The sequence below is a fragment of the Nannospalax galili genome, unplaced genomic scaffold (assembly GCF_000622305.1).
Source record: "Nannospalax galili isolate Female #2095 unplaced genomic scaffold, S.galili_v1.0 scaffold512, whole genome shotgun sequence".
NCBI lineage: Eukaryota > Metazoa > Chordata > Mammalia > Rodentia > Spalacidae > Nannospalax > Nannospalax galili.
In genome coordinates, this window is record NW_008331992.1 from 2,413,910 (window position 1) to 2,439,152 (window position 25,243).

The 25,243-nt window shown below is 38.8% G+C and overlaps 1 long non-coding RNA gene across 1 annotated transcript in view; it reads left to right on the plus strand.

Moving 5' to 3' along the window:
• LOC115069263 overlaps window positions 1–23,028 on the plus strand; it is a 61,092-nt gene extending 38,064 nt beyond the window's left edge. Inside the window, exons 3-4 of the long non-coding RNA XR_003848535.1 lie at window positions 19,032–19,204; window positions 22,434–23,028. This is a non-coding gene — a long non-coding RNA (uncharacterized LOC115069263). The remainder of the gene's footprint in view (window positions 1–19,031; window positions 19,205–22,433) is intronic.
• The last annotated feature ends 2,215 nt before the right edge of the window (window positions 23,029–25,243 follow it).

Sequence of the window (25,243 nt, forward strand, 5' to 3'; positions counted from 1 at the left end):
CATATAAATGGGCTCAAAGACAAGAACCACATGGTCATCTCAATAGATGCAGAGAAGGCCTTTGACAAAATTCAATGTGGATTTATGTTCAAAGTCCAGAGGTAATTGGACTGGAGGGAACATATCTCAACGTATTTAAAGCCATATATAACAAACCACAGCCAATATCATTCTAAATGGAGAAAAACTGGAAGCATTTCTGTTGAAATCAGGAGCCACACAAGGCTGTCCACTATCTCCACTTCTCTTTAACACAGTGCTTGAAACTCTTGCAAGAGCAGTTAGACAAGAGCAGGAAATTAAAGGAGTAATAATTGGAAAAGAAGAGATCAAATTATCCCTTTTTGCAGATGATATGATAATATATCTAAGGGATGCCAAAAATTCCACGCACAAACTCCTAGAAATTATTAACACATTCAGTAAAGTGGCAGGTTACAAAATTCAACTACAAAAGTCTGTAGCCTTTATATATTCCAATAACAAGCAATCAGAGAAAGAGCACATGGAAACACTCCCTTTCACAATAGCTGCAAATATATATGGATCAGAATAAACCTGAATAAAGATATTAAAGAGTTCTACAATTAAATTTTTAAATCTTTAAAGAAAGAGATTGAAGAAGACATCAGAAGATTGAAGGACCTCCCATGCTCATGGATTGGAAGAATTAATATTGTGAAAAATGACCACCCTACCAGAAGCCATTTATAGATTCAATGCAATACCAATCAAAATCTCCATGACGTTTTTCACAAAATTGGAGAAAAACCATCCTAAGATTCATATGGAAGCACAAAAGAACTCGGATAGCCAAAGCAGCTGTGAGCACTAAGATCAATTCCAGGGGGATTACTATACCAGATTTTAAGCTGTATTACAGAGCTATAGTCATAAGAAAAACATGGTACTGGCACAAAAATAGTCCTGTAGATAAATGGCACAAAATTAAAGACCCAAATATGAGTAAATGCAATTTCACTCACCTGATATTTGGCAAAGGGGCCAAGAATATTCACTGGAGGAAAGACAGCATGTTCAGCAAATGGTGCTGGCAAAACTGGATCTCAACATGTAGAAGAATGAAACTAAACACCTTTCACCTTGCACAAAAGTCAATTCCAAATAGATCAAAGACCTCAATGTAAAGCCTGAAACTCTGAAACTCTGTTAGAAGAAAACATTGGCAATAACCTGCAAGATACAGGTGTAGGAAAGGATTTCCTAAACTGGACCTCAATTGCTCAGGAAATAAGGGCAAGAATTTACAAATGGGACCTCATTAAACTAAAAAGCTTCTGTATGTCAAAGCAAGCAACCATGGAAGTGAACAGAAAACCCAGAGAATGGGAGAAAATCTTCACCAGTGACACATCTGACAGAGGTTTAATATTCTGAATATATAACAAACTCAAAAAACAGAGAATCAAGACAAGAAGTAACCTAGTTAAAAGATGGGCTAAGGAGCTGAACAGAGATTTCTCAAAAGAAGAAGTAAAGATGGCTAAGAAGCATCTTAAAATATGTTCAACATCACTAATAATTAGGGAAATGCAAATTAAAACCACTTTAAGATTTCATCTTACCCCAGTCTGACTGGCTAAGATCAAGAGAACAAATGATATCAAATGTTGGAGAGGATGTGGGGAAAGAGGAACATTCATGCACTGCTGGTGGGGCTGAAAACTTGTTCAACACCTATGGAAAGTAGTGTGGAGAACTCTTTAAAAACTACAAATGAATCTACCATTTCACCCAGTTATACCATTCCTTGGAATATACCCAAAGAACTCATCCTATTGCAGAGACACTTGTACATCCATGTTTATTGCTGCTCTTTTCACAATAGCTAAGATATAGAAGCAACCTAAGTGTCCTTCAACTGATGAGTGGATAATGAAAATGTGGTTCATTTATACAGTGGAGTAAAGTAAAGAAAAATGAATCATGAAATTTGCAGGTAAATGGATGGAACTAGAAACTGTTATACTAAGTGAAGTAACATGTACTAAGGGATGTAACAGACTCAGAAAAAAAAAATCGATGTTTGTTCTTCCTCATATGTGGATCCTAGAACCAAACCCTGGTAAGTGAGTATGTATCCAGACATAACTACAGGAACCAGGATAATGGAAAGGAACCAGGGAGGTAAAGGAAAAGAAAGACCCTGAAAGAGAAGAACAGTAGGAAACAAGCCTTAATAAGTGAGATATGGATAAAATTTTGGTTAGTTTAAGGGAGGGGGAGGGAAGGGTATACATGGAACCTAGGGGATAAAGGGAAAGAAGGAGCTCAAGAGAGGTACGACCATGCGAGAAGGGTACTAATAAGGGATAAAGGGAGGAAATGGGGGCAACTTAAGTGGGGAAAACATGATGGAGGGGTGAGATAATGCAAGAGATAAATAATGCCTAGGTAATTATGAAAACCAGAGGGAACCATATTAGTCCAACAACCTACTGACAAATTATACACACCAGATCAAGAAATATATGTCTAGGTAAAGTTTATATGAGAACAATTGGTCTTTGCCCAAGATTTATCTACATGACACCCAGTAATTAAAGGTACCAGACTGGTGGAACTAACCTTCTTGGATATTCAACAGTCATACTTTGAGGCCTATTAATAATTTGGTCAGAAGGACATAAAGGACACTTTCTGCTCCTTGCCCTCCTAGGTTGACTAGTTACAGTGGATTATGAGCATCTCTCAAAATGTCCCGTAATTGTGGTGGGTCACCTGTCCTCTTGATCAAGGAGGCTGAGGAGACCCCACAAGAGGGACTTGAACCAGTGTCCAGTCTACAAAGAGGAGGGTCAAGACAGCGGAAACATTACCTCCATGCTTCCAAGTGAAGCCAGCCATGGTTGAGTAGGACCTTTGACTTATCTTCACATAGATGGAACTGGTAAAAGAAAGGAGCCAGGGGATCCTCCCAAGCCCATGTGACTCCTGAGGAACAGATCCTCAAACGACATTAAGAGTAGAAATAAACTGGTTTATCTGGGCCAACTGTATGGCCTTAAACACCCAAAAGGAAAGTATAACCAAAGATTAAAAGGGGGCAATATAATTTTTTAAGTGTCCATATGTATAGCTAAAGGTTATATAACAAGCAACAATGCCACATAGGAGATACCTTCTTTTGAGTTGTTGGCCAGGGTGGCCAAAGGGACTCCCAGATAGTAACCCAGCATAGAACTGGGAAAGTGAACAGCAGACCCCAATCTTATATAAAGGAATATTGACAACTGATTGCTGCTAGATGAGGAACAGCTGACCTTCCTAAAACAAAGACCTCTAGATAGGCTGACTAGATTCTCCAGATGGTCAAGTAGTGGGGAATGGCTGGGGTTGCCAACAACAGAGCAGACAGTAGCAGGGATATCAGAGTATAATGGGTCTAGTAGGGGGATGGATGCTATGGGAGGGTGCAAAGGAATATTGACAACTGATTGCTGCTAGATGAGGAACAGCTGACCTTCCTAAAACAAAGACCTCTAGATAGGCTGACTAGATTCTCCAGATGGTCAAGTAGTGGGGAATGGCTGGGGTTGCCAACAACAGAGCAGACAGTAGCAGGGATATCAGAGTATAATGGGTCTAGTAGGGGGATGGATGCTATGGGAGGGTGCCATCTGGGAAGTGGGTGTACGGTTGAATAAGATAGTTTGGGATGTTCTCTGTGATATATACACACACAAAAACATCAACAAATTTAAAAGAATGTGTAATATATGAGGAGGAAACATGGAAATTTATGTCATGTTAATTAGTGTATGTGATAAACATTACCATTGAAATCTACCTGATGACTTAAAGACATACACCGGTGCCAAGTATACAAGTGCAACCAATTATAACTAGTAATAATCAGATATATACAGATTAGAGATGCATGCACCAACATCTCACTGTTAGTAGCAAAACAATGAGTCTTTCTGCAATGAGCAATATATTCTAAAATGAAATGGGGATCTTTTTTAAAGGTTAAAAATTCATTCAATTTTATGTCTTACAGTGCTTATACTGAGTTCAATATTGTATAACTGTATTAATTCAATTGTGTACCTAGAAACTTACAGCCACTTGTAAAAGAGATGTGCTCTTGCCCTGGAGTGTGTTACTAAATATGTTAAAGCTGTAATGAAATGCTTTTTCTAATCATATAGTTATTAAATAAAAAAATATGCTCATAACCCTAAATTTTCTATGGTCATAGTTTAGTCAACTAGTTTAAGGAACAAAATATATATCTAGTCAAGAATTATCTGAAAATATTTTTTTTTTACCCAACCCTTAGTCACATAGCACATGAGAATTAAAAGAACCAGGCTGGTGTAACTAAACTTATTGGCTGTTTAACAGCCATGATTTGAGGCCTATACTAATGTGGTCAGTGGCACTTAAAGGACAGTTTTTCTCCTTGCCATCCAAGGCTGACTTAGTTCCAGGGGACTATGGAACACCTCCCAAAATGTCCTGTAACTGTGGTGAGTCACATATCCTTTTGTTCAGAGAGGACATGGAGACCCCAGGAGATGGACTTGAACTAGTGTCCAGTCTACAAAGAGGAGGGTCAATGCAGAGGAAACATCTCATTCATGCTTCCAAGTGAAGCCAGACATGGTCCAGTAGGATCTTTGGCTTATCTTCACATAGATGGAACTGGTAAAAGAAAGGAGCCAGTGGCTGCTCCCAAGCCTATGTGACCCCTGAGGAGCAGATCCTCAAATGATCTTAAGTGTAAAAATAAATTGATTTATTTGAGCCAACTGTATGGTCTTAGACACCCAAAAGGAAAGTATAACCAAAGAGTAAAGTCATCAGTATATTTCTTTAAGAGTTCAAAGGATTACATTTCTCAGCACTTTCGAGACATTAGGCTTAAAGTCATATAGTTATTTGTTGGGGAACCCTGCCTTTAGGGTTGCAGATTTCCATGTCCGGATAGCCCTGAGGGGCTCGGCGCCAAATAGAAGAGCTCCCCTTTTCAGCAAGGGGCCTCCTGCTCTCTTCCTGGCTCACCTTGAATTTTTAAGTGCTCCACAGGGGCTAGTTAATTTAAATTGTCACCTAACCGGTTTTAGCTTCGGCTTGAATACCCCAGGGGCAAGATAACAAAACAGATTAGGGAAGTTTATTTTAGAAGTTGACTTTAAGGCTTATATGAAGATCCCTTAGAAACTTTGGGGATTTTTGTTTCTAGTGGTGTTAAGATAGAAAAGGAAAGTGGGGTGAAATGCTGATTTCTAAGGGAACATGCCTGGGATCAAAATCTCAGGTCCACAGAGAAAGCCTTCCCGCAAGTTTAAGAGATCGGCGGCCACTCTAAGAGCATTTAACTGGCCGTTGCGTTACCAATTTTTTTTTGTATTAGAAAGATGTATAGATAGGAGGTCTTTGTCTACACCCATGCAGGCAGTCGGGGTCCGTTAAGAGGACTCAGAGCCTTCAGCTAACATCAAGGAGTAGCCTTGACCAGAAAGCCTCAGTTGCTTCTTTGTCTTTAACGGTCCCATGCAAAGACTCAGATCTAAAATAAAAGGTGGAAAAAGGAGAGACTGCCAGTCCCCAAGGGTGGGGTGGCTTGGAGGCAAAGCTGCCTTTACCCTCCTGGTGGGAGGTGATAGGAGAGAGATTGCTGATTCGCAAAGGTGAGGATGGCTTAAAGGCAAAGCTGCCTTTTTCCTCCTGATGGGAGGGATACTCACGAACTCTGTGCGTTCCAGGAGCCCCACGTTGGGCACCAGCTGCGGGAGGCTCTGGGGGCCAGCTGTGGGGGGCTCTCCCTTTCTTCGTGGGTCATTGGCCACTGGCCCACGAGGGCATGGAGAGCAGAAGTGGCAAACGGGGTCAGGATGGCCAGTGGGTGCTGACAGAAGACAGAAAGGAGAGACTGCCAGTCCCCAAGGGTGGGGTGGCTTGGAGGCAAAGCTGCCTTTACCCTCCTGGTGGGAGGTGATAGGAGAGAGATTGCTGATTCGCAAAGGTGAGGATGGCTTAAAGGCAAAGCTGCCTTTTTCCTCCTGATGGGAGGGATACTCCTGATAGGAGAGAAAGATTGCCGATGTCCTCCTGATGGGAGGGATACTCACGAACTCTGTGCGTTCCAGGAGCCCCACGTTGGGCACCAGCTGTGGGAGGCTCTGGGGGCCAGCTGCGGGGGGCTCTCCCTTTCTTCGTGGGTCATTGGCCACTGGCCCACGAGGGCAGGGAGAGCAGAAGTGGCAAACGGGGTCAGGATGGCCAGTGGGTGCTGACAGAAGACAGCCCTTCCAGGGAAACTGGTCACAGGCGCAGTGAAACAGCAGTGATACAGCTCCAGACACATTGAAAACAGCTCAAGGCACAGTGAAAACAGCTCCATTTATTAGTGGAAAAACTAGAGAATTTATAGTGTGGAGGCAGTAGCAAAAGCTTCAGTTGATAGGTGCTCATAGTATGTTTTATTTACATGTGGCAGTGGGCTCCTATCTTCCAAACTATCAGACAATTCCTGATTATCATATAGAAAAAACCTGGGAGTAGTTTTTACTCCAGGTAACTATGCCAAAGGTCATGTTTCAAATAAGGCATCTGTGTTTGGTGGCACTTCAAGGTGAGCCAGGAAGAGAGCAGGAGGCCCCCTGCTGAAAAGGGGAGCTCTTCCATTTGGCACCGAGCCCCTCAGGGCTATCCGGACATGGAGATCTGCAACCCTAACAGCAGGGTTCCCCAACAGTTATTTAGACAACTATTTCTCATTGATGATTTTTTTTCCTAACCAGAAAGTGCTGCTCAGATGTAAGACTTTAAATCTTGGTCTGAAATTCTGTAGTGCCCACCTGTAGCTAAGGGAGACAACCAGCTATTGTTCTAAAATGATGAATAAATTTGTTTTCTCCCCCAATCTAGAAGCCTTTGAGAGAGAACTGACACTGATTCTAACCACTCCAACAGCTATCAAAATACCTGAAAGGAAATCCTGAGTCTATCACTCTAGAGTCCATCCTCGGAAGATAAAAGAAAAATGGGGAGGAACCCAATAGAGGGATGCTTTTAGAAGCCCTTGTCCAGAAATTCCAGTGGACTCTCAAATGGACATTTGAAAATTGCCCTGTTCTGGCTTTTTACTAGTTCCCTGTCTAGAACTTGTAATGCTAATTACTCTTGCTTTTATTTCTTCTTCACATCTCCTAGTCATGATTCAAGGACTTGCTTTTCCCCCTAGAGATAAGAGTTATACAATTTGGGGGTCTTTTAGACCCACTGAAGGGGTACTCCATTTGCCTCACCCTGTGTCCCTGTTCAGCATGAAAGATGCCAGAGTCATCTGAGTCCCTATACTCTATTGACAATTTGGGTAATCCCTTCAGAGGATGGTGTGATAAGAATAGGACATAGGAATTGGCTAGGCAGTTAGGGTAAAAAGACCCCAAAGAAAAATAGCCAGTTTCTTCACAATGTCCTTGGGCCTGTTAGCAACATACTCTGTTTCGAAGGCCAAATACCTCAAAAGTATTTGGGAGCTTTTATCTAATCCTTAAAATATTTTAGGGTTACCTCTTCAGAGGGGGGAATGTTAGAGTAGCCAAAAGTCCCATAAAAATAAATAAATAAATGAAAAAAAGAAGAAATAGCCCAAATAATTAAAATATGACACCCATACTCTACTCTGTGGAGCTGTAAAAACAAACTATGATATGTTTATAAGCTCTTCAATTTATGAAGAAAATTATTAAGAGGGAAGGCTACCTTATATAAAACTCATTCCAAATAAAATAAAATACTTAGTTATTAATGTAACAGATATCTACTGAGGGCCAGCAAGACAGCTCAGTGGGAAAGTTGATGCTGGGCAAGTTTGGTCACCTGAGCTTGATCCCCAGAGTCCATAGTGGAAAAAGAATTAATTTCTGAAACTTGTCCTCCTGATCTCCACATGCATACATACACACATACACAGAGATAGTAATAATAAGAATAAATAATAATAATAAATATGCACACAAACAGAAATTCTAAGCTGCTGATGATAATAACTAAAATATCTAAGTTAAGGGCTGGAAAGATGGCTCGGCAGTTACGAGCCTTGGCCACTCATGTAGAGAACCTGAGTTCGGTTCTAGCACCTACATGGCAACCAGCAACCATCTATAACTCCAGTTCCAGGGGAATCCTATGCCCTCTCCTGGCCTCCACAGGCACTGCACACTCATGGTGCATTTTTACACATGCAAGGAAAACACTCCTACAAATAAAATTAAATTAAATTAATTTAAATCATTTTTTGCATCAGGGTCTCCCTGTAGCCCCCCTGGCCTATATATGCCATACTGATCTAGATCTCATAGAGATCTACCTGCTTCTGCCTCTCAAGTACAGGGATTAATGGACTGCACCACATCAAGCAGAAAATAGCTAAAATTCTTCATGGAGAACAAGTGTGAAAGCCTGCTCTGGCACTGAGAAGACTTTCTGTGTATCTGTGGAACTCATGCAGTGTGATGTTGGCATAAGGATGGGCACAGGAATCAGTACAACAGAGTGGGAAAACAGAAACCACTCTGCAAGCAGACACAGCTGATTACTTATAAAAACGCACCCAATTCGGTAAAAAGGATAGATGGACTTTTTACTTCATCTCTGAGGATTTCATACATGTATAAAATTTATTTGATCATATCCACTGCCAATCTCCTAACTCTGCCCAGACCTCTGTGACACATCCTCCTCTCAACTTCATGCTCCTCTCTTTTTTCTTAATACTGAGGGAGCCCAATCAGCGCTGTCCCTATGCATATCTGCTGCACCATGGGAAGCCTACTGGGATCCAAACCCCTGGAGAAAACTGGCTTTCCTTCCCCTAACAGCCATCAACTGCCAATAGCTCTTTAGCTAGGGGTGGGTCTTGTGAGCCATGTTGGAATATTGACTGGCTTGATCAATTGTGCATGTACAGGTCTTATGCAGGCATCGATAATTATTTCAAAATAAAAGCTGATAAAAAAGCATTGAGCAGGACTGTATATGTAGCATATTATGGTTTTTTGAGGAAGGGGGATGTGAAGGAAATCTCTGTTTATAAATACACAACCAACCTCTAAACTGGCACTACTAATAATGGCTGCTTTGGATGTGTGTACCTAGAAAGAAGATTCACAGTGGAAGACAGGCATGAGAGGGAATGCTGTTTTATCAGGTTCAGCCATGTTCATCTACTTCCTAATCAAAAAACTAAGTCATTATCATTATAAGCATAATAACCATGTACTGTCTCTATCATTCATAAAAATCAATGAATGTAATTTAAAAAGAAAAACAACTTTGACTATAGATTCAGAACAGGTATTCAAATTTAACTAATAATACTTTATTAAATGTACTTTGAGAAAAACTACTTTATTCTTGTTTTTCTTTTGTTTCCCTGTGGGTTCATAAAAAGTTAATCACTGATCAGTATTAGTCTTGAAAATGGCACCCAGAAAGCACTGCATTAGTTCACACCCGTTTTACACAGGTGTGAAAATGAATCTTTAATTTTTTGAATTGGAGTCCTGTTTGACATACGCAAGGCATTGTCCATATAGAAACTAGCAAAGGGATCCTTCAAATAATTTCTAAAAGTTCGACTAGAATGTGGTTTTATTGCTTCTTGTGAAGTAGTCCTGTGGTATGATTTGTACACTTCTCTAAAAAGAAACCAAAGAACAAGCAAACTGCAAATGCCAAAACTCAAAATAATTTTTGAAAATAGTCAAGAGAATATGAGGAACCTCTATAAGACTACATAGACAGCATAAATAAATTTAACCACATTTATTAATGCAGCATATGAAAGTAAAATGCCAGCCACCTAGGAAGCTAAAGGAAATTAATAAATGCCAAAGTGTCCAATGTTGTTAAGTTGGAAACATGTGTTCTCATATTCATCCACCACAGGGGGGAAGAGAAGAATGGTACCTCAGGCCAATAAAGTGTTAAAGGTGCTCTGATTATCCACATTCAAAATGGCAGTGTCTGAGTAACAGCCATTTCTCTGGGCATTTTAACTTCATGCATCAGACTCATTTTAACATATATATCTATACGTCTACTTTTCTCACTTCTTCTTTTGGCACATTCACAAAGAAGTAAACAGACACCAGCTTTAAAAAAACTCAAAATTTAAGAATTTGAAATTAAAAATAAAAAAGCACATATGAGAAAAATTCCATGTCAGCCATTGCCGAATGAAGCATGGAAGGGGAAAGTCAAATGTCCAGAATGCCAATGGGAGCTGCTCCGGACAGAGTGCACTGTGAGTGCAGGGTATCTGGGAGAGGCCCCATCGTTGCCAGGATGGCTTTCATATGTCAGAACATAAGGAAACTCAGAGCCACCTCCACCATCAACACTTCCTCCTTATTCCTACTCTCACTACCTTCAGCTCTTGTCAAATATGCTCATCTGAGTTGCCCCTTCTTAAAACAGTGTGCTTGTGTGCCTCTCCTGGCTTCCACAAAGAAAAGTGACAGTAGTAAATCTGAGTTCCCCAATACTAAAATTCTGATTGGTGGAAAAATTTTAAACAAATAACTTTGAACCCCCAATTCTGTACCTCTTATCATGTATTACACAGCTTCTTATTTTGATAGTGTGAGCCGTCATCATCTAAAAACTCTTCATCATACCCCTGTGGAGATAGGGCATTGTGTGGGTCACCCATCCATTTAAAAGTATGTGTATTTTCTAATTTGCTGGTTTGATACATATTATTTTCCTTTAATGTGTGTAATCAATGGCATCTTTTCAGAAATATACAAATATATTTGAGCAAATTTAGACCATCAGAAATAATGTAGAAATAGTTTCAGATTCCTTATGATAAGCCTAAATATTAACACAGAGGTTAATGTCTATGAAATTAAAGATAGCAAACTGAGCAAATATTTATTGAGTGCATATTGATGATTCAGACCCTAGCATCCGGAGAAACAGAGAGAAATGATATTCTATACCTTTTAAACTTCTTTCCTATTTGTATCCCCTTTGCCTCCTCTTGTGTTGTTGCTCTAGCAAAGATTTCAAACACTATGTTGATTAGAAATGGACAGAGTGGACATCTTTGCCTTGTTCCTGATTTTAGTAAAAAAGCATCAAGATTTCCTCCATTTAGCATTATCCTAACTGTTGGCTTGTTGTTATTGCCCTTATTACATGACCTCTGTATCTCTTGAGTCTCCAGGACTTTTATCATAAAGGGATGTTGTATTTTGTCAAAGGACTTTTCTGCATCTAATGAGATGATGATGTAGTTTTTGTCCTGCAGTCTGTTTATATGGTGGATTACATTTTTTATTTACATATGTCAAATTGTCCTTGCATCTCTAAGTTGATGCTGAGTTGATCACAATGGATAATCTTTTTTATGTGTTCCTGCATTTGGTTTATAGGTGTTTTATTGAGAATTTTTGTCCCTATGTTCATCAGAGAGATTGGCCTATAATTTTCTTTTTGTTGGATCTTTGTCTGGTTTTACATCAAGGTAATACTGGCCTCATAAAAATGTTCCTTTATTTCCTATTTTATGGAATAATTTGAGGGAACTTTAAAAGCCCTACCCTTATCTGAGGAGCTATTGGTAGCTGATGCCTCATGAGAGAGCAACAGTCAGTTTTCTTCAGGAATGTGAACCCTGAAAGCTTACCTGTGCTCTGTGGATGATCCCACACCCATGCTCATACAAGAAACATTAAATGTATTCAATGGTTGTGAAATACAGATAGAGGCTCCCTGCTCTGGGGCTCACATCTACTCTGCTTAGCTCCCCATGCTGTCTCAACCTTCACCATGGGCCTAGGCCCCCTCCTGCTCACCCCTCTTGACACCTACTAAGCCTGCTCGCTGCCCACTTCATCTTGATTCTACTGCACCTGTACCAGCTACATTCACCCTGCTCAAGGGCTCACATCTACTATGCTTAGCTAGTTAGACCACTCCAAGCTACCCCCAGCCCCATTTGGTGTCCTATTCCTCCTTCCCACATGAGAACTCTGGACTAGCCTGCCAGAATCCAGCAACTGGATCTCCACACTCTTAAAACTGAACTGGAGAGATTTGGCTAGTCAACTTGGAACTATCCTGTCCATCCAATAAAAATCAAATGTGAGAACCTGAAGCACAGACCAACTAATTATTCATACCCAATCAACCAAGCTACATCAACAGTATAAACAAAATCAAACTTCAATTAAACAAAGTCAAGCTAGAATTTCATGGCAGACACACACCACCAACAAAATAAATCCACATACCCAGATCAAATAACAACAAAAACACAAATAATAGCAAAAAAAAAAAAGATACTAGTTCTTCACCAAAATGCACCAGTCCTACAGTGAGAACTACCACAAGGAGCCCCAGGACACAGAAACTAAGAGAAAAATCAGAAGAATGATCAGAGAACTCAACATCTTTGAAGAATACAAAGGCAGACAACTCAAAGAACACCAATAGGATAGAATAAATTACTGACTGAGGCCCAAGGAAACAAATATAAATATGAATGAATGACAAAGACAATCAGCATGTAAAAAGTGAAATCACAAAAGAGATAGAAACATAGAAGAAAACTCAAGCCAAAATGAAGGTGGAATTGAAAAACTCAATAAGTAAATTTGAAAAGACAAGAGAAAGTCTCATAAGCAAAATGAATGAATTGGAAAACAGAATATCAAGACTGAATGACAAAGTTTAAGAATTGCACCACAAGTCTTCAAAGAATTAAAAGAACTGAAATTATACAAAGAATAAACACAGAAATGGAATATGCAGGAAATGTGGGATACCATGAAAAGAGCAAATCTAGGCATCATAGGCATAGAGGAAGGAGAATCTCAAGTTAATGCCATTGAGAAGATCTTCAACTGGATTATAGAAGAAAATATCCCTAAATTAAGGAAACACATATCTATACAGATACAAGAAGCACACAGAAAACCAATTAAATAGAACTAGAACAGAAACTTCCCATGAAATATCTTAATAAAAACACTACTTGTACAGAACAGAGAAAGGGTACTCAAAGTTGCAAGATAAACACAAGTTACTCGTAAAGGAAATCAAATCAGAATTAAAACCGACTTTACAATGCAAACTAAAAAAGCCAAAAGTGCCTGGAACAAGGCATTCTGAGTTATAAACACCACAAATGCTCAATCAGAATTCTTTACCCAGCAAAGCTGTCTGTCTCAGTCAAAGGGAAAAGAAAAATCTTCCATGATACAATTAGGCTGAAAGAATTCATGTCCACCAAACCAGTCCTACAGAGAGTACTCAAAGTAGTACAAAGGACTGAAGAAAGAAATGACCATACTCAAGAGATTACAGAAAGAAAACAAATGATAATATAAAGTACAGAAATACAAAATAAGATTAAGAACACAAACAGAAAATAAAATAATAGTAACCAATACACATCTTTCAATAATAACTCTAAATGTCAATTGCCTCAGCAATCCTGTCAAAAGATGCAGGATAGTTAAATGAATCAATAAAAAAAACTACCTATTTTTTGTCTACAAGAAACTCATCTCGCTTCCAAGGATAGGCACTACCTTATAGTGAAAGGATAGAAAAAACTATTCCAAGCAAATGGCACTAAGGAACAAATGGCAGTTACTATTCTAATAGCTCACAAAACAGACTTCAATTAAAATTAATCAGAAGAGATAAAGAAGGTCGCTACATTCTAATCAAGGAAACAATCTACCAAGAAGACATAATAATTATGAACATATATGCACCAAACTCTGGTGCACCCAATTTCATTAAAAAACATTACTACTGGACTTCAAGACACAGAATAACCACAACTCAATAATAGTAAGTGATTTAATACCCAATTTTCTCAAACAGATAAGTCATCTGAAAAGGAATAAACAGAGAAACATCTGAATTAAATTATGTCATTCATCGAATGAATCTAATAGACATCTACAGAACATTCTACTCATGCACCAAAAAATATACATCCCATTCAGCAGACCATGGAAGTTTCTCTAAAATAGAACATGTACTGGAACACAAAGAAACCTCAACAAAGAAAACAAAAAACAGAACTAATTCCATGTATTATATCAGACAACAACACAATGAAACAAATTCAATAGCAAAGGAAGGTCTAGTAATCACATTAACTCATGGGGATTAAACAATACACTCCTGAATGATGAAAAGGGTCAAAGAAGAAATCAAGAAAAAAAATAAAAGTATTCCTGTAACTGAATGAAAATGACAACACAAAATTACAAAACCTCTGGGAAACAGAGTAAAAGCAATCCTAGAGGGCAATTTATAGCTCTAAGTGTCTACAATTCAAAAAAAAATGATGAATGGGTCAAAGAAGAAATCAAGAAAAAAATAAAAGTATTCCTGTAACAGAATGAAAATGACAATACAAAATTACAAAACCTCTGGGACACAGTAAAAGCAGCCCTAAGAGAGCAATTTATAGCTCTAAGTGTCTACATTTAAAAAAATCAGAAAACCACAAAAAATGACTTAATAGTATAAGTCAAGAAATTGGAAAGGCAAGAACAAACCAAACCCAAACTTAAGAGATGAGAAGAAATAATAAACATCAGATCAGGAATCAGTGAAATAGACCAAACAAAACAACACAATTGATTAATCTAAGAGCTGATTCTTTGAAAAGATAAACAAGATAGAAACTTAGCCAAGTTAACCAAAAATAAAAAGAGCAAACCAAATCAACAAAACATGAAACAAAAGGGAAAACATAACAAAAGATACCAAAAAGATCAAGAACACTGTAACACTGTAAGAGAATACTTTAAAAACCTATCCTCTATTAAATTTGAAAATCTAAAAGAAATGGATGAATTAAACCAAGAAGAGATCAACAATTTAAGCTGACCCAAAATGGATAAAGAAATTTAAAAAGTAGTACAAAGCTTCCCAATTAAAAAAATAGTCCAGAAGAATTCACAGTAGAATTTTACCAGACCTTCAGGAAAGATCTATAATCAATACTACTTATTCAAAAAGACAGAAACAGAGGAAGAACTCCCACATTCTTTCTATGATCCCGCTATTACTCTAATAGCAAAACCAGGTAAAGACACAATCACAACAAAAAAATCCCTAATGAACACAGATGCAAGAATTCTCAGCATGAACCTGCATATAGACACTCACCAAAAAGATCATCCATCATGATCAAGATGGCTTAATTCCAGAGATATAAGGATGGTTCAATATATGTAAGTCAATAAATGTAAGAAATCATATAAATTAACTTAAAGACAATAATCACATTATCATCTCATAGATGAAAAAAATTCTTTGACAAAACCCAATATTTATTCATGATAAAAGTCCTAGATGGAGTTGAACTGGAGGAAACATACCTCAAGATTTAAACATATATTAATATTATATATATATATATATATATCCACAGCCAAATCATTGAGAAAATAAGAGAAATAAAGAAAAATCTGGAATCATTCCCACTAAAATCAAGAATCAGACAAGACTATCCACAATCCCCACTCCTTTTCAATATAGTACTTGAAACTCTAGCTAGAGCTATAAGACAAGAGAAAGAAATTAAAGGAGTAGTATTTAGGAAAGAAGGATTCAAATTATCCCTATGTTCAAATGATATGATATTATGCATAACATATCCCAGTAATTCTACTAGAAAACTTCTAGAAATGATCAACACTTTCAGCAAAGTGGCAGGTACAAAACCAATTTACAAAAATCAATGCCCTTTCTGTATACCAATAGCAAGCAATCACAGAGAGTTCATGGGAACATTTCCACTTTGAATAGCCTCAAAAAGTAAAAAGCCTAGGAATAAACCTAAACAATAACATGAACGATATCTACAATGAAAATTCTTAGTCTTGACAGAAATTGACAAAGGCACCAGGAAGTGAAAAGACCTCCCATGCTCATGGATTGATAGAATTAATATTATGAAAATGACCATCCTACCAAAAGTAATTTATAGATTCAATGCTATCCCAATCAAAACCTTCATAATATTCTTCACAGAATTAAAAAACTCTTGAAATTCATATGGAATCACAAAAGACCCTGTGTAGCCAAATCAGTCCAGGCCACAAAGAGCAATTTTGTAGAGATAATGATACCAGATCTCAAACAATATTATAGTGCTACAGTCATAAAAATAGCATGGTACTGGCACAGAAACAGACACAAAGATCAATGTAACAGTGCTGCCGAAACTGGATCTCCAGCTATAGAGAATGAAATTAAACCCTTATCTTTCACCCTACACAAAAGTCATCTTCAAATGGATCAAAGACCTCAACGTCATACCTAACACTGAAATTATTAGGAAAAAAAAAAGAAACACAGATGATACCCTACAAGATATAGGTGCAGGAAAGGACTTTATAAATTGAACAGCAGTATCTCAGGCACTAAAGTCAACAATTGACAAGTGGAATCTCATTAAACTAAAAAGCTTCTGTACAAAGGAAAGGAAATAATCAATAAAATGAAGAGGAAGTCCAGAAAGTAAGAGACAATCTTCACCAGCTACACATCTGACAGAGGATTAATATCCAGAATACACAAAAATCTAAAACAACAAAAGAGTCAAGAAAAAGACAGAGGGAGGGAGGGAGGGAGGGAGAGAGAGAGAGAGAGAGAGAGAGAGAGAGAGAGAGAGAGAGAGAATGAGAATGAAATTATAAGAGAAAAGTAGGGGAAGGGATAGAGAAGAAATTGGAGGTAAGGAATAGGGTCCAAATATTTAAAAAATGACTTCATTACATGTAAAGATATAGATAGGTACATGTACATAACCTCAATATAACAAACAGAATTAACAGCCTCTGAGCAAAGAGACTCTGTGACCCACTCTGCCTGGGATAGTCCAGTATCTTGGCATATGACTGAATATACCCAGGGCCAAAACCACAAGTGGAGTCATATATACTTGGAAATGAGAAACGGCATCAGATTTTACAAACAAGTACACTTAATATACTCATCACAATGTTCCTAAGGTAATATCTGAGGATGGCTCTCTCACACACACAGAACTGGCACCGAATGCTGTTGAAAAAGTTCAGTCAGAAAACAACCATAGAGACATCAGCCCAGACCTTGCTGATCAGAGAACATACACTCCACTTGGAACAGAGGATTTGAGACTTTTTCATATCAGTAATTCAAAAGAAGGGGAAATGTGTCTAGGTATAAAAATAGGTGCCCTTGTTTATCAAATAAAATTCTTTATCTGGATACATACGTAATAAAAATGGCATGAGTGGTTTTGAAAGCTGTATTCAAAACCAGAAGCACCAAGCCTACTGTTACCTGACAGTGAGGACAGCATACATGAGGGAGCCTCCCAATCTGTAATTAGACCTGGCAGCCTCACAGACGTCACTGGATTAGATAGCAGGTTGAATGTGCAGAGCCCGAGTGTGAGTTTGGTTTCTTTTTCCATTACTTATCACCTCGATCCTCAGGAAAATGATGAGATAATTTAATCTCAAGCACTCATTTGGGAGTGTCTGTGACATGACCAGGAGCACTGCTGCTCCCCACACACTGCCCACTCTTCCTTCTCTTTCCTCTGCGCTTGCTTTGGCTTCTCTCAGCTTCAAGAAACCAATTTGATTTTGAAAACAATAAAGCCTGTCATAATAAACCTAATCTGTCATAATCTTTCTCCTTTTTTCCTTGTCTATGTTCACCCTTGAAAAATTCTTCAGTCAATATTTGCATGACAACTTGGTATTTCTGCGTAACAGAGAGCAGACTTAAGTGATCACAGTGTGAGTGTGTGCCAGTCAGCACAGCAAAAAAGGTTATTTTCCTTCTTACTATCACCTAATAAGCAATATAATTCTCCCTACTGAATCATGTCATCAAAAACATTTCCCACCACCATTTGACATCTGTTAAAAGCCTCCATGCTGCAGGTTCAGGAGAGCAGGAAGAGAAGTAGCAATGTGTACTTACCCAGTGAGCTTGTTCCATGCACACTGCACATCTACATTAATTGTTTGGGCCATTAAAATTTTCTAGAATTGCTACTGGTCTGCTCTGAATGCCTAAATTATATGAAAAAAATCACCCTAGTGATACACAGAGTTGAGGCTTTTAGTGACATAAATATATCTAATAAAAAACTACTTAATATCTTAATTGAACCACTACCTGTTTTTCAAATGAACAAAGAAAGATGGTACTTAGGGCAGTTAAGTCTTCACCCTAGTCTGAATATATAATGGATTCTTAGGGTACATCAGGAATCAGAAGCCTCCATCTTTAGAGCAAGAGTGAGGTCTTATGGCTATAAGATTTTCCACCTGCACACCTGGACCTAAGAACCCTCCATTACATGACTGCTGTGATCCCTCTAGTCCAACCTTCACCCCAATTCCAAACTGTGGGTCAGGGACTCAGTGGGAAGCACAAATTAACAAAAGCCAAACTGATGCCTTCCTTCAGGAAAGAATCACTTTCCACATTTGACCTTGACCCTAGACGGATGCTGCCACCAGGGAGCATTCCTGCAGACTGCTCCAACTTCCTTCACAGGCACTCTGTGAATTCAGCATTGCCTCATCTCTTTGGGAGTGCAAGATTCATCTCCAAAAGAAAAATGTGACTCCATGAAAGACTAAGTAGGGAAATTAGTATTTAATGACAATAAAACTGCAACTGTGCAGAAAGTTTAGGAAATGAAGCTGTCCTTTTAACTTTGTTTCTGGTGCTAAGAGATGTTTGGCTTTTAAGTGCCATGACCCTCGGTTGTGAACCTTCTTATTGATAATTTTTTAGCGTACGTTAGTGCACTTTTGTCCTTGAGGAAGCAATAAGACTTAGTCTTTTGTGATGATTCAGCATCACTGGTATCTTAGAGCAAATAGATAAGGTAACAATTCTTTCTGTCAGTTGCATGCTTATAACTGAAAGAGTTTTAGGAAACCATGTGATATACTGAATGTTACTATGCAAAGTAAAACGTCTATTCTTTCATTTACCAGAGACTTACGGAATTCCTACCAAGTGTGGAGTACTGTACCAGGCCCTGGGGTAAATGACAAAAGCACTGAATGACAGTTATAGGCTGTATTCTCCTTTGTGCTTTTCTGTGATACTGTTCAACTCTCTTCACCTTCCATTCTGGGGGACCCAGCACCACACGTCTATCTGCATGGTATGTCAGAATGACTACAGTGACAACATCAACGAGGGGCTGAGGAGATGGCTCAGTGGATACAGTGTTTGCTGTCCAAACTTGAGGACCTGAGTTTGGATCCTAGCAATCACAAGGGATTGGAGAGGTGGCTCAGTGGTTAAGAGTAGTGGATACTATTGCAGAGTACTTGGATTTGATTCCCAGTACCCACGAGGCAGCCAACAACTGTTCTTAACTCCAGTTCCAGGGCAATTCAGTGCCCTCTTCTGACCTTTGCAAGCATTGCACGACACTGTGCACTTACATACACGTAGGCAATACACTCCTACATATAAAATAAAAGTAATAAATAAAATATGTTTTAAAAAGCAATGCATCTATAATTCCAGATGGAGGGATGTGGAGGCATACAGGTCATAGGAGTACAGTGGCCATTCAGACTATCCTCAAGCAAGCTCTGGGTACAATAAGATACTCTATTCCTAAAACAAGGTGGAGAGCGATAGAGGAAGACACCTGACTTTCTCCACCCTCACACAGGCAAGTGTAAGCTCAAGCATGCATTATATACCTACACAGAGAAAAGGAAAAGAAAAACATGCTTTTGTCAAAAATATAAGTGTCCATAGATAAAGAAATAATTATGTGGGGTTCAAAATCCCCTTAAGGCTACCATTGAGCTTCTAAAGATCCATGGATGCATTTAAAGCCTCTATGTTATATACAACTGACGAATTCTTTTGTCTGTGTAGTAAAAAATATTTGACAATGATCTGTAAAATACCATCAAAACTGTAGCATAAGAAATAACCTGGAGGGCAGAGGATGACTTGGAGGATAGAAGGGATGGCTCAGTGGAGAAAGTTCTTGCTGCACAAGCAAGAGGACCTGAACTAGGATCGCCAACAAAATGTAAAAAGCCAAGTACAACAGCCTGCCTCTGTAACAACAGTATGCTGGGGATTGGAGTCAGGAAGTTCCTGGGGTTTGCTGGAGAGCTGGTATAGCCAAAATTTCAAGCTCAAGGTTGAGTGAAAAAACCCTGATCCTCCCCAAAAATAATAATAAAAAGCAGAAAAAGAAGACATGATGTTGGGAGAGAGATGTGTTAGGAGGAGTCAGGTAATTTGGAGGGGGAAAATGAAGAGTGAATACAGTCAAGCTACAGTATACAAGTATGAAATTTTCAAATAAATAAAAATTATTTTTAAATATAAATAAATATTTTACTTTAAGTTAGAGAGCTGTAGATGATGGCTCCTGACATGGACCTCAGGCCTTTACATGTGCATACACATCACATATATGCATAGACCACTGTGGTAGGTGGTTTCAATGAGAAATGCTCCTCATATGCTCAAGTATTTGAGCACTTGGGCCCCAGCTGGTGGTGCTGTTGGAGTGGTCATGGAACTTTTAGGACGTTCAGCTTTCCTGAAGGAAGCATGTAACTAGGGGCAGGCTTTGAGAGTTCACAACCTCAGCACAACTGCCATTGGCTCTCTTTGCTTCCTGTTTGTGACTCTTGAAGATGTGTTCTCTCAGTTTCATGAGTCAGCTACCTGTTGCCATGCCTCCCCAGCATGATGGACACCGCCTTTACAACCATAAACCAAAATTAACTCTTTTTACCTTAAGTTGCCTTAGTCATGGTGTTTTGTCACAACAACAGAAAAGTAATTAATATAGTAGTTGATACTAGAGAGTGGGTTGTTGCTATGGAGAACTTGATCATGTTGGTTTTGTTTTGTTTCGTGTTTGTTTTTGTACTTGAGGAATTTGGAAGACTTTGGAACTTAAGATGAAAAAAAGCAGTTGAATGTTATGAGCAGAGCATAACAGGCTGTTCTAGTAAGAGCCCTGAGGTAGTTGGGCTGAAAGTCATGCAGATTGTAGAGATAAAGCTCAAGAGGTTTTAGAGGAAAAAAAGGATATAATAGCAGCCTGGCTAAAGGACATTTCTGCAATACTTTTGTAAAGACTGGCTGCTTTCTAGTCTGGTCCTTATAACTTTCCAGAAGCTAATTTAAAAGCAATGGACTGAGTTTTTGGCTGAAGAAATTTTAAGACAGCATAATGTTGAGTCTGAGGCATGGTTATTACTGATAACTCTGATGCAGGTCTATAATAAGAAAGATCAAGTGGGTGAGAAAGAAATATAAAATGTACAATTTGGAGAGAAATAGAACACTGGGGAACTGTTACAGCCAAGACCTGTGCTGAAAGAGAGGCTTTAATTAGTGCCACCAAGGAGAGGCCTCCTTCCCTGTGCTAGAACAATGGTAAAGGTACACTCAGTACAAGACCTTACACAGATAGCTAAATTTCCAACTTGGAAAATGTAAAGGTCTAAGAAGTTTTCTGCTCCTGGGAAATAATAGCATACAAAAGCTGTTGCAAATGTAATTCAAGGGGGCAAGTGTCTATGCCTAACTGGCACTGGAACTTGGCAGTGTGATCCACATGATACTGACTTCAGAGGTATCAAAGATACAAAAGTGAGGGGGTCATGGATTCTTTCTCCACAATTTCAGAGAGCAACTGAGGCCAAGCAACACATATCAGTACTAGAGTTGCTGCAAGAATTTCCTAAGAATATAAGATGCATTGAAAAAGCATTGTGCAAATCTGTGAAGGTGAAACCTACATTACAATGGAAACCCCAAGATGTTAGAGATTCTAGAACTGTGAGACATTTGCCAAGTGTGCAGACAGGAGGGTTACAGTAAGGGATTGCCTTGAGCCTTTTGAAAAAGTCATATGGAAACCTACTACTGTAGAATCCTATATTTATAGTTTATATATATAATTTAAATGGTATTTCCTTGTAACGAGAAGACAGTGCCCCTACCAGACTAACAAATAAAAAGCCCAGTGACAGACATGAGCTCTGTCTTTTAGAGTTGTTGACTAGGACATTAACATCAAGCAATACTGACTATTGCTATTGCTCTTGGTTAAACCCCATAACTTGACAGTAAGACCCTACTTCTGAGGAAAACACACCTGAGTCATAAAGCAAACATGGAGAAATCAAGCAGATATTGATCACTAAACTTCATCTCTATTAGCCAGCTTTCCTAATGCTGGAAGGTGCTATGCACACTACCAGAAGAGAAAAGTTATCATCATCCTTACTCATCTGTGAACCACAATAATAACAATTGGCCTGGCAAGATATGCTTAGTGGAACAATAGTGACATGAATGTTATAGGAGTAACCAACTGCTTTCTGATTGTATTTCAGGTCCACTTCACAGGATGGAGCCCATACCTGGTGGTATCATCAGGGTCAAGACCTTCTGGCTAGATAGATCACAGGCCATAGGAGAGACCCTACTAAATTCTACTAAATTGACATCATACTAAACTGACTCCTAATGACTTATTATACTCATTGATTACTGTATCTCTCAGCTCTCACCAGAGAGACATCTTCTTACAGCAGATTGTAATTTACACAGAGACACCCAACTGGTCAACAGAGAGAGCATTAGTGTTCAGTCAGTCCTAAATGGGAAGCCTATATCATCCCCTCACCTCCCAAGCCTCAGGAATTGTTAGAAAGAGGAGGGTAGTGTTGGGAGCTATTAGTATAAGCACAGCCATTATGTACATTGAGCTGTGGCAGGCTTGCTTGTTTACTTTATGATCTTTCGCCTTGACTCAAGTTTGTGTGTTTTGCACACAAGTACAGAATTGTTCTGCCAAGTTAGGAGGAATGCATTGATAATTTAGGGAAGATAATTAAATGGTTGTATCCACAAGTATTTGACCGTTCCTTGACCCTCAGATAAAGGTGGGAAAAAAAGAGCTGTTGAAGCTAATTCAGCTAAGCAAACTGTGGCTATCTGATATTCTGCTGTGTAAGAAGGCTGAGCTGAAATAAAACGGGCTGCAGTCTCTACTGACAGTCCTCCCAAGGATCTTTCTCTGTCTTTTGTTTTTCTTTCAACCTCACTCCCCCTTTCAGGTGCTGTTCATCTCAGCCGGCTGGTACCGGCAGGGTAGAAAGATTGTAAGAGTCAGAGGTAGAAGACATGAAGCTAGGGAGTAATGAGGTGGGGGTTGGATCTGAAGGGAGATATGGGGGTCTCAATATGATCAGAATACATTGTATAAAATTCTCAAGAAATTAAAAAAAGAAATTGCCTTAGGCTTCAAAAAAGTCTTTTGACTTGGAATTTTGAGCAGTGTTGAGGCAGTAAAAGACTATGGAGACTTTTAAAGAGGGATTAAATGCATTTTGCATTATGATATGGTCATGAGCCTATGAGGATTGGAGAGTAAAATGTGGTCTTTTGAATGAAAAATCTCTGATAGGAGCAAGGATTTGAACACTTGGTCCCCAGTTGATGGCACTGTTTGTAGAAGGTCATGAAAGCGTTGTGTTCTTCTTAGAAGAACATAACACTGGCAGCAGACTTTGAGCATTCCTAGCCTTGCCCAGTCTCCAGTTCATTCTCTCTGCTCCCTCTTTGGGGTTGATGATGTGATCTCTCAGCTTCTCACTTCAGTTGCCAACTGCCTCCCTAACATGACATCTTCTCCCTCTGGAACCAGAAACCAAAATAAGCCTTTTCTTCCTTTAGTTGCCTTGGTCACAGGGTTTTGTCAGAACAACAGAAAAGTAACTAATACAACCACATACAAAGTAAAGGAAGTAAAGAAATGATTTGGATATGTAAATAGAATTTCTACTCTAAGTAGGCTGTGTGTTCTTAGGTTCTCAACAAGTTTTGCTTGTTCACTTGTTCTGCCAATTACAGGTAACTTGTAAATGCTTGAAATATATTTGCATACATGGGTGGGGGGAATTACATCTAGAGCAGAGTCCCAGATGTTCAATGTTCTAAAATGCACAGAAATGCCCCACACTGAAGAATGCTTTGGCCAAAATGTTAACAGTGCCAAGACTGAGGAGACCATGTCCATGCTAACCAAGTTATAGAAATGTTTTTCTATAAAGAAAGGTTGAGCACCTTCAAAACTGAAAATGAATAATGTTTTCTACTCTTAGAAGAGAAGAATGTATAATTGGATTATTACATTGATGCACTTTAGTTTTGTATTTGTAGTATATTTATTGCTGTCTTTCAAGGGAAAACAGATCTCACTAAAATAAGGGCATATAAATACTAAATAATGCTGTGTATGTGCCTTTCCATTCTGCTTTTAATCTGAAGTAGGTCAAAGATATCATTTCATAAAAGCAAGGGTACCTCCTTTGTGGAATGAGAATAGTCTCTCCAATCCACCCCGCCCTGCGGTGCTTGCCTACAGCAGTTGCTATAGCAAATATCTTTGTCTCCTGAATAACACTGAGTAGCTGAAGCAGTCAAAAATGAAAACAGACTTGATTAAATGTACACTAAGTGACCTTGAAAATTATTTCATTGTTTCAGAATGGTGTTTGGGCTATTGTAGACTAATGTCTACTCAGCATGCACTTGTGACACCTGAGGCAGCTTCTATATGAGACCAGGAAAGTACAGGACCTTGTGTCTGCCAGAGTGTTTTCCCAGAGTAACACACTGCAAAGCCACCCTGAAGGTGGAAAAACAAGAGTGGCCATCAGGAAGTGCAGCTGGACCTCAAATAAATGACCTGGCTGACCACATCAAATTAGTTTTTCCTCCTCCAGACCTGAGTGCTCATAATATCTGAAAGAAGACTCTTACAGAGACGCATATGCTCTAAAGTATAAGCATGGACTTACCCCAGAATGCTACAGAGAGATGAGTTACAGATCTCGATCAGTCATTTCTTTCCCTCATATAGTCGTGACCGTGGTTATTTCAATGTTCTGGTGCCAAATATACCAGAGCATGAAAAAACTAACTTGTATTAAGGCTGATGGCTGGTGTGATTCAAGAGTGAATTATAATTTAAGATTAGTGAAAGGATGGATTTTAAACTGATATACACCAAGCAGAGAACAGTATACTTTTTCCTGAATCACAGCAGTTCAGCAGTTTCTAAACAGGGTTGATAAAACTGGTCTGATCAATCGAGTCTACATATCTCACTTCCAGCCTGAAATGAAATTTCAAGGAA